Source organism: Bos grunniens, chromosome 26 (assembly GCF_055505025.1).
Source record: "Bos grunniens cultivar Pamir isolate PY7600 chromosome 26, Bosgru_T2T1.0, whole genome shotgun sequence".
Classification (NCBI taxonomy): domain Eukaryota; kingdom Metazoa; phylum Chordata; class Mammalia; order Artiodactyla; family Bovidae; genus Bos; species Bos grunniens.
The window spans coordinates 9,045,445-9,056,064 of record NC_141190.1 but is presented as its reverse complement, the minus strand read 5'-3'; the positions used below and the strand labels follow the sequence as shown (position 1 = coordinate 9,056,064).

At 42.1% G+C, this 10,620-nt stretch overlaps 1 protein-coding gene and 1 non-coding gene across 3 annotated transcripts in view; both read left to right on the top strand.

Moving 5' to 3' along the window:
- Nucleotides 1-1,808: 1,808 nt before the first annotated feature.
- Nucleotides 1,809-10,620, top strand: part of ASAH2 (N-acylsphingosine amidohydrolase 2) — an 82,628-nt gene continuing 73,816 nt past the window's right edge. The window contains exon 1 of one of the 2 annotated variants that reach the window (XM_086379172.1): nt 1,809-1,944. The gene's annotated coding sequence lies outside the window, so the exon portion shown is untranslated. The remainder of the gene's footprint in view (nt 1,945-10,620) is intronic. The other variant, XM_086379170.1, reaches the window with a different exon arrangement.
- On the top strand, nt 4,658-4,761 carry LOC147343976 (U6 spliceosomal RNA). Its single transcript, XR_015155904.1, has one exon. It is a non-coding gene; the product is annotated as a U6 spliceosomal RNA (small nuclear RNA).

Sequence of the window (10,620 nt, the reverse complement as noted above, 5' to 3'; positions counted from 1 at the left end):
CTCACAAATCTTCCATTTATGAAAACTGCAACAGCTGCAAAGCACAGTATAGTGAAGCAATAAAATGAAGTATGCCTGTCATTACAAAGGTTAGCCACTCTCTCTATGTGGTCATTCAGGCTGATGGAGGCTTTTCACTTTCTTCTTTCCATAACCCCAAGGTCACTAGCAGTATCTCCCTCCAAATCTTTGCCTGGAGCCCAGAAGATCACACACAGGAAGATTTTATAGGTTAAAAATGAAATTGGTACATACTACTACTGCTCACTTTCCATTGGTCAGACTTCGAGTTGCATGGTTATTCCTGATGGCAGGGGAGGCGAAGAAGAAGAGAGGAACACAGATTCTGTAACAAGAACTACTGAGTTCTTGCTACAGAACATAGGTAAAGCATTTAGTTCATTGGCTGGCAGACAGGAAGCATTTAACATAGTAGCTGTTCCTATTGCTACAATATCACCATTATTACACAGTCAGTTTACAGGCTGTGTTCTGTGCACAGATGGATTTGTACTACCTTTGCTGGAGCTTACAGGCCCCCAGGTAGATGCAACTTTATGCAAAGGAGGCCCTAGAGCTTTGGAGCCCAATTAGTAGCTGATAAACCTGAGCTGGCAACTCTGCAGCTACAGTCAAAGGGGGAAGAAGAGGGAACTCTTGCACTAAGTCCCCACACAATTGGATGTGTATTTCCTGCCTGCCTGCAATAATCATTTCCAAACAAATGCCCATCCCTGTACACTCCTCTCTCCTCAACTTCCTCTCCATGTGAATCCTAGGCTAGACTCAGCTAGAGCCTGAAGAAAAACAAGAACTTGACCTAGGCTGGGAGCAAGTTTTTGCCCCGAAAGCTTCTAATTCAAGGGGCCCACCAATAACTGGAAAAGCAGTATGGGTTTTCTTTAGGAATTCTAACCTTCTGTGCCTTCTGTGTGTGACCTGGGTGGAATGAAATGGACTTCAAAGACTTAATCAAGCCTTAGAAATCTTTGCTTTGCTCTCTTTTCCCTGCCTTCGATACCTGCTGATCTGGGCCCCAAGGGGTTAGAAGAATGAACAACATTTTCACTAGGGATCCTAGTAACCATGTGATGAAAACAAAGACACTTGTGGGAAACTGATGTTTGGTTTAGCCTGGGAAAGACATCAGGGAAAATGTAAACACTGTCCCAGTAGATGCTTCTCCAAATTACCAAGGTGACTATGTATAATCAAGTTTCTCTGGTCACGAGCTTTCTAGAAAAGAAGGGGCATCTCCTTGCCCAAAGTGTTGGTTGCCTAGTCATGTCCGACTCTTTGCAACCCCATGGACTCTAGCCCACCAGGCTTTTCTGTTCATAGGATTTTCCAGGCAAGAATAGTGGAGTGGGTTGCCATTCCTTTCTCCAGGGGATCTTCTCGTCCCAGGGATCAAACCCTAGGTCTCCAGCATTGCAGGCGGATACTTTACCGTCTGAGCCACCAGGGATGCCAAGCTGAAATCATTCATCTAACAAGGTCCTAACTTACATCTCTGTGCTGATTTGTCCTGCAAAGTCTTCTCTTAGTGTTGTGTGGTGGGTGTGGTGGGGGAAAAATTTAGTATTTTCCAAATCAAATGGAAGGAGCAGTTCAGTGTGAGACAATGAATGATCCTTCCCCGACTATGCAGGATGCAGAAAGATGAGATGAGCTCCAGGTGTGACCTTTCAAGGATGGTGCAGGACTTCAGTCCGTAAGCAGGCTCGGCTGGGGTGCGCCCTGCCCCGTGCGTGAGTCAGCACGTAAGTAGTTAAGTTGGTTGGCGAGCCTTGGCTTGCTGGGGTAGAGCATTCAGCCTCGGAGCATTAGCCTGCAGCCTGACTCAGAAGAGCAGGGGCCGAGGATTCAGAAGCGTCCTGGCACTCGGGCTTGAGGGAGCAGTGACACGCGGTTCTGAACAAGCAGCTGCCGCAGTGGGTCTAGGTACGTACGTAGCTTTGCTTTGATTGATAGTGTTTTGTTTTCTCCCGTGAGAACAAAGCAGTGGTTTTTCATGTTTGCAAACAAGAACCCTTGCACACTGAAAAGGAACAGCTGTTTATTAGCTGCTATTTGTAATGAAATAATAGAGGGGAAGGGAAACAGATTCTTAATACTCATTATGTTTCTGATTGCAGTGGCTGAGTTTCTTTAATTTTTATATGAATTCTGGTGCTGTGTGGTCAGGTCATTTGAATGTCATGGTTATAGTAGAATTCAAAAGGTATCATTTTGGCAATTCTTTCAGTGAATGATCATATCTACATTCAGAGATATGGATTGAGTTTGCAGAATTATTTGCTGAATGGATGAAGCCAAGTGGCAGAAATCCACTTTCCTACCTCATTTTGGAAAGCGAGGTTCATATTCTTAAGCTTAAAGAACAAACTTCTCCAAATTTACCAAATGCCTGAGTGAGACCAGTCGCATTTGAATGTGGTATTTATCTTTCTTACAGCTTGACTTTCATCTCAGGTGTGTGCAGCATGACCCGAAATAACGTTTAGAATCTCAGTTCTTTTTTTAAATGAATCCCCTCATCTGAATCTCCTGGGCTTTCCCAACACTTTTAGTGACTTTCTCTATTCTGTTGATTTTAGAACAACTCAGATTTAGAGTGGACTAGAACTACTCCCAAAACTTGGATTTGATGGAATTTCCAGGGATACAGGGACTTTAGTTTGTCTGCATCTCATTGTATCTCCATTCTGACTCTGCAGCAACATCGATCAGCTGACACTGATGACCTTTTCACCAGTTAGTACCTGCAAGATTTAAAATGGTGGCAGGGCTGGGGGGAGAGGTTGCTGCTGCTGCTGCTGCTGCTAAGCCACTTCAGTCGTGTCCGACTCTGTGCGACCCCATAGATGGCAGCCCACCAGGCTCTGCCGTCCCTGGGATTCTCCAGGCAAGAACACTGGAGTGGGTTGCCATTTCCTTCTCCAATGCATGAAAGTGAAAAGTGAAAGTGAAGTCGCTCAGTCATGTCCAACTCTTCGCGACCCCATGGACTGAAGCCCACCAGGCTCCTCCATCCATGGGATTTTCCAGGCAAGAGTACTGGAGTGGGGTGCCATTGCCTTCTCCGGGGGGGTTGCTACTTGTCGAGTTTATTGTTTAGTCACTAAGTCATACCTGACTCTTCTGAAAGCCATGGACTGTATCCCACCAGGCTCCTCTGTCCATGGGATTTCCCAGGCAAGAATACTGGAGTGGGTTGCTATTTCCTTCTCCAGGGGATCTTCCCGACCCAGAGATTGAACCTGTGTCTCCTGCATTGTCAGGAGGATTCTTTACCACTGAGCCACCAGGGAAGCCCTTGTCAGGCTCAGACCCTACTTAACAAGTTACTGCTTCTCAGCACAGTGATCAAAACTGGTCGTTAATCATCCTGGAATTAACCTAGAATATTTCCTCCCCAGTGCCCACTGAAGTGGGTAGCCTTTCCCTTCTCCAGGGGATCTTCCCAACCCAGGGATCAAACCCAGGTCTCCCGCATTGCAGGTGGATTTTTTTTTACCAACTGAGCTATGAGGGAAGCCCCCAGTGCCCACAGCTTCTCATATATTCACCTGAATTTCCAGCCCATGGGAGACTCCTTCTGGTAAACAAGTTTTTCTTTGAAAAATGCAAACAATACTTTAAGATTTAGATGAGCTGTCTCAGTCCTTAATACCTTCATACAAATCAGTTTAGTGCTTCTTTAAAATCCCTCTTCCTGAAGTAAAGGCGTTTTTCCAGAATGAAGGAAAGGTGGTGAGAATCAGGAATTTGAAGCCTAGGTTCTGAAGGCAGAGGGTTAGAGAGAGAAATCTAGATGGGCACTGCAGTAGTGGCCAGGGGGCCGGTTTGAGATTCCTGAGTCATGAAAGAGGGAAATTTGGGATGTGAGAGCAGAGTCTAGAAGGCATCGTTCGCAGCAGTGCAGGTGAAGGTACCTAAAGATTTAAGGGGCTGCTGGGCATAGTTAGCATTGAAGGGGATCAACTTCCAGATTCTCAACTTGCATTTGAACTGTTTTTCAAGAACTTTTTTTGCTGGAGGATCCATATGAGTTCTGCTTCAGAAAGTAAAGGCAAACGTCTACTCATCTGGAGCCTCACTCCGGGCGTATAGTCTCACTCCGGGCATATAGCCTCACTCCGGGCGTATAGCCTCACTCTGGGCATATAGTCTCACTCTGGTTTCAAGACATATAGAAATCTCCTGGGCATCACCCCAGAGATGATTTCAGAGCAGATTGTTCCAGAGAGGGAGACTGGTAAGCCCAAAGCAAGTGGAAACAGACCGCATCTTGTTTCTCTAGGTTTCAAACTCGTGCCAAGTACTGTGTCTTGTCTTAGAGCTTCAGTGAAGGAGTGAAAAGGTTATCACATAGTTGAAGTGTATATATGAATATGTCTATTGAAATTGAAACTGAAGTCTGATAGTTTCTAATAGTAGTTCTGGTTACTATTTGGCAGCCCAATTTGATAAAAATGGGTTTGACTAAGGTCTGTGGCTATTTTTTTGTAAATCTAACATACAGATTCTTCTGCTTATGTTTGGCCAAAATAAATTTGAAATATGTGTACAGTATACAGGAATTTAGAAAATACAATTTTTATAAGTATTTCAGCATGTAAGAGCTTTAGATGTCCTCTTTTGAAACACACGAGTGCTCGCCTTGGCAGCACATATACTAAAATTGGAATAATACAGAGATTAACATGGCCCCTACACAAGGATGATACTCAAATTTGTGAAGCATTCCATATTTTTATTTATTTTCAGGGAAGCAATGGAGAAACAGACATAAAGAACAGACTTATGGTCATGGAGAGAGGGGAGGAGAGGGTGAGATGTATGAAGAGAGTAACGTGGACACTTACATTGCCATAAATGTAAAATAGCCAATGGGAATTGCTGTATGTCTCAGGGAACTCAACAGGGACTCTGTATCAACCTAGAGGGGTGGGATGGGGAGGGAGGTTAAAGAGGGAAGGGACATGTGTATACCTATAGCTGATTCATGTTGAGGTTTGACAGAAAACAACAAAATTCTGTAAAGCAATTATCCTTCAATTAACATATAAATTAATAAAAAAAAATACACAAGGAAGTAGAAATTTCTTTTAGGGGTTTCAGGAGCCAAAGCTTTTGAAGACCACTTGTCTGTATTATCCTTGAGGTGTGATATGCCTGCCTGACAGCAAGTGCCTCTGCCCTCAGAGAGCCCCAGAGTCTCCTTGTTTTGTGCCTCCTGCATCTTTACTTACCCCCAACCCCAGCTTCAGGATCCTGCCATTTCCATCACTCAGCCCCCATATCATTTCCTCTATGAACAAGCTGATTGATTGATTTCTGTATTTAGTAGTTGCCTGGTGATTTGAAGATAGAGTGTGAATGGTAGAGCAAAATTTTCATCAGGCAAGGGCTGAAGAAGAGGAGGGTTTATCGGGCATGTTATTGATCACCTCTCCTGTGTCAGGGTGATGTGGCGGCTGCAACTGGAATCCAAAGATGTGAATTCACATCCTGTATCTGCAACTTACTAGCTCTTTGAACTTCCTTGAGCCTCAGTTGCGTCATTGGTAAACCTAGGGCTCTGTGTGTGAAACTCTAGGATGGTACAAGTGATAGAGGGAAGAACAGAATGGGACTCGAACACCAAATTGACATATGCTCATTAAATAGTAAGTTCCTGAATAGAAGAGTGTATAAAGTTTAAGAGGAAGAAATACATTAAGCCCTTGACTCCATCTGGGGGATCCCTGTTAGGATAATTAATGCCTTTCCAGCACTCTGCAGCTTTCACAGCAATATCAACATTTTCTCTGTGTACAGCTCCCACATGCTGTGAAGTAGGTTCTCAGCAGGAAGATGAGGAAAGGCATGCCCCCCACCCAGTCATCTTTGCCAAAAGGAAACAGTTGTGCTGTGAAGGCATACCAGGAGACTGAGCCCCATTGGTTAAAGCAGAGATGTCAAGAGCCAGCTCCAAGTTGAGTTCAGTCGCTCAGTCGTGTCTGACTCTTTGTGACCCCGTGAATCGCAGCACGCCAGGCCTCCCTGTCCATCACCAACTCCCGGAGTTCACCCAAACTCATGTCCATTGAGTCGGTGATGCCATCCAGCCATCTCATCCTCTGTCGTCCCCTTCTCCTCTTGCCCCCAATCCCTCCCAGCATCAGAGTCTTTTCCAGTGAGTCAACTCTTTGCATGAGGTGACCAAAGTACTGGAGTTTCAGCTTTAACATCATTCCTTCCAAAGAAATCCCAGGGCTGATCTCCTTCAGAATGGACTGGTTGGATCTCCTTGCAGTCCAAGGGACTCTCAAGAGTCTTTTCCAACACCACATTTCAAAAGCATCAGTTCTTCGGCTCTCAGCCTTCTTCGCAGTCCAACTCTCACATCCATACATGACCACTGGAAAAACCATAGTAGAGTGTATATGTTAATCCCAAACTCCTAATTTATCCCCTGCCCTTTCTGCTTTGGTAACCATAAATTTGTTTTCTTTGTCTGAGTCTCTTTCTGTTTTGAAAATAAGTTTATTTGTTCTTTAGATTTCACATATAAGCAACATCATGTGATATTTATCTTTCTCTTGTCTGGCTTACTTCACTTAACATAATAATATTTAGGTTCATCCGTGTTGCTACAAATGGCATTATTTCATTCTGTTTCATGGATAAGTAATTGTCTGCCTAACTTCCTATACAGGAAAGACACCTCAGAGTGGGGAGGCCTCTGAGAATTCCCTTTACTGAAGGCATTAATTCATTCACGGGTCTTAAATACTCATGCCAAGTCAAGGGAAATTTTTGTTGTAGAAAATAGGAGATCTCATGGGTTAAGACTAAAGTATGAGAGGAATTATTCATTAGGGCTCGGTAAAAGTATCTACACCAAAAAGAGTAATTGTGAAGCAATCCTATTTAATAACTTTTAAGTGCACTTACCATTTGTTTCTCAATTAATCCTCACAAAAGCCGTTAAAAGTGGATGAGAGACTAGAAGCATAGAGAAGTTAAGTGACTTCCTCTCGTTAGGGCAGTAGTGGGATTTGAACTTACCAAACCCGTATTCTAAACCACAGTTATTTATCCTCTCCATGCGAATTTGATGTGCGTGCATGTTCAGTCATGTCCAACTCTTTGTGACCCCAAGGAAAGGGCTAAAACTCCAGCCTCTTTCCTCTGAACATGAGACCCCACTTTTGTAGCATGAAAACCTATCTCAGCCAGCAGCAGATTTCATAATTTACTGGAGTCTCTCATGTATCTCATTAAGTGCAAACTTCAGACACAGAGCAGAGGTTGGAAGATGGAATGTGAAACATCAGGTTTCAGCTTGCTCAGCTGTGGTCCATTAGGCAAAACAGGAGTCATTCCTCCCCGTGTTTCTTATGCAAAAGTAAAACAACACTCTTGGGCAACCATGTTTTTTCACCTTTTCCCCTTTTCTGGATTCTGCCAGAAATCTTGAACAAGGTTGTAATACTTTTAGGGGAAATTAAATCTATTTCTCTCCCATATGCATTTTTTAAATTCCAATTTGCTAGAATCTTGGAAGAACTGCTATATTCATGAGATTTTTGTTCTGCGTTGTAGTCACAAACATTAACCTCAGGTTTCACTCTAATGCTTTTAGACCTGCCTGAATAGCCGGTACTCAAATTGAATCCGTTTTAACAATTTGTTTTCCCACATCTCCTTTGGTTAGTGGCATCAAATTCTCTCAATCTTAGAAAAATTAAAGTGACGTCTGGTTTCCCCCGTCCTTCACCTCCCACACTGAGCAGTTGTCAAATCCTGGTGACAGGCTTCACCAGTACTTCTCAAATGTATGCCCTCTTTCCATTCCCACTGCCACCTCCATGCACCACCTTGGTTCTGCTTCCCTCCCAAATGGGATTCCACCTTTCTTTATAAACGGTTGTCCATCTCTAACCCCAGGTTCCAAAATGTTTTTTTAGCTTCCAAAATATTTTTTAGCATCCCTTTTTTTCCTTATTATCAATTTTTAAAAATTGAAATATAATTCATTTACAATTTTGTATTAATTTCTACAATACAGCAAAGTGATTTAGATATATATATACATTCTTTTTTAAAATATTTTTCCATTATAGTTTATCATAGAATATTGAATATAGTTGTCCGTGCTTTATAGTAGGACCTTGTTCATCCATTCTGTACATAAAAGCTTACATCTTGTAACCCCAACCTCTCTCTACATCCCTTCCTTATCTGACTAGTTTTTTTTTTAATTTTTCATTATTTTTTTATTTTTCACTAGTTTTTTCATTTTCATTTTTATTGTTTTCTATGTCTGTGAGTTTATTTCAGAAAACAATTTTGAATAAAGGAAGCAATGGATTAAATTGGCAGTTGCAACTTGTGGTTGACAGGTGTTAAGTTTGTCACACATAACGTTGACCTAAATAATGATAAAATGTTTATTCAGAATCGTTTGCCTGCATTTGAAATCAAGAAATTAAGATAAACACTGATATCACTGGCTTTTTGGACATAACGGTTATCATACTAAGTGAAGTCAGAGAAAGACAAATATCACATGATACCTCATATGTGGAATCTAAAAAAAATGATACAAAGGAACATATTAACAAAACAGAAACAAACTCACAGACATAGAAGACAAATTTATGATTACCTGAGGGGAAGGGAGGGGAGAGATAAATTAGGAGTTTGGGATTAGCAAACTCACTACTACATATAAAATAGATTAACAAGGACCTGTTGGAGCATAGGGTGCCATATACAATGTCTTGTAATAAGCTATGATTTAAAAGAATCTGAGAAATATGTATATGTATGTATTTGCATGTGTATATGTATAATGGGATCACTTTGCTGTACATCTGAAAGTAACACAACGTCATAGATCAATTATACTTTACCTACTGACTTTTCACTAAAAAATGAGAAAACCCATCAACACCGGGCTGTCGTGCCCTTCAGACGGGCACACGCTTTCTGACTGTGACAGTCCTCACTGATCCCGTTTTCTCCTCAGCACCAAGTGTTGCTATGATACTCTTATCTTGCAGATGTCTTTGAGTTTCAGTCAGCTAAAGCACACCTCAGTCCTTGGGAGAGTTGCTGATACACACGTCCACTCGTTTACTTCCACCTTCAACGCGTGTATGATGCAGGCAGCCTCCTTCCTGGGCAAGATTTTAAGCATCGCTTAGCATCTCATTTTCTCCTCTACAAATTGGGTTTGTTTTTTCTCCCTGCAAAGACTTTTCAAGGATAATTTGGCTTATGACCTGCTTAAACTAGAGCAAGATGTTTTCTTTTGTTTCATAATTCAGTTTGATTATGGCAGGACTTGTGGTTTGGCTAGAGATGTCCTGTCCCAGCAGTGCTGGCAGGACTGTCAGGAACATCATGCCAATTTTCTGATGGTTTTTTCTCCCTTTAATGGTGCTGTTAAGGGCTTACATAAACCTGCTATTGGTGGCCTGTCTCTTTCAAGATATTTTGAGGCAGTTTTTCAGCAGTGTGAGGTGAGATCGGAAGCCCTTTTTCTTTTTTTTTTGGTTGACTGCTCATTCTATTTAAAAGGCTTATAGCTCAATGGTTTGGTTTTTGAAAGAAATAGTTCCTCAGCCAATTCACAATTCCAGCTTTTAAAAAGAAACTCACTAAGGCTGATTGATGTTCAGCAAGAATGCATTGATATAAACAGACCGGTTGTTTACCCTGGCATCTCTTCAAATATGTCAGTGATCAGGCTGAACCTCAGTAATTAAATCTTCTGAGTATACCAACGTGGGAATTGACACACTGGAATGGAAACAATATGAATCTTCCATCCCATCTTTATCTGTGGACTCATTTGTTAGGCAATGGTCAGAGCCCTATGTCACATTGTGGTACCTGTTCTTTTAGGAAAACACCAATATCCTTATCAAATTCAGGATAACCTTGCTCTCTTATGATGAATCCAAGGTTTAGCTCACCTGGGCATGAAGAGGCAGCTCAGCCTGTTTACTGATTAGAGAAATTAATAAGTAGGTAGAACCTGTTCTGTTCCATTAGACCTGACTACACTAGTTGATGCCTTAGTTTTTCTGAAAGTACCACATGATCTGATCATTGATTGATTGGTTGGTTAGGAGCTCAACCAAGATGGAGTAAGGTGAGCACTGTCTGCCTCGTTTCCAAGGAAAAAGAACACAAAAAACTATTTTCAGTGGTGTTTTTCATTTGATGATGCCTAAGATTGGCTGATTGCAGCCATGAAATTAAATTCCTTGGAAGGAAAGTTATGAACAACCTAGATAGCATATTAAAAAGCAGAGACATTACTTTGCCAACAAAGGTCCATCTAGTCAAGGCTATGCTTTTTCCAGTGGTCATGTATGGATGTGAGAGTTAGACTGTGAAGAAAGCTGAGCACCAAAGAATTGATGCTTTTGAATTGTGGTGTTGGAGAAGACTCTTGAGAGTCCCTTGGACTGCAAGGAGATCCAACCAGTCCATTCTAAAGGAAATCTGTCCTGGGATTTCTTTGGAAGGACTGATGCTGAAGCTGAAACTCCAATACTTTGGCCACCTGATATGAAGAGTTGACTCGTTTGAAAAGACCCTGATGCTGGGAGG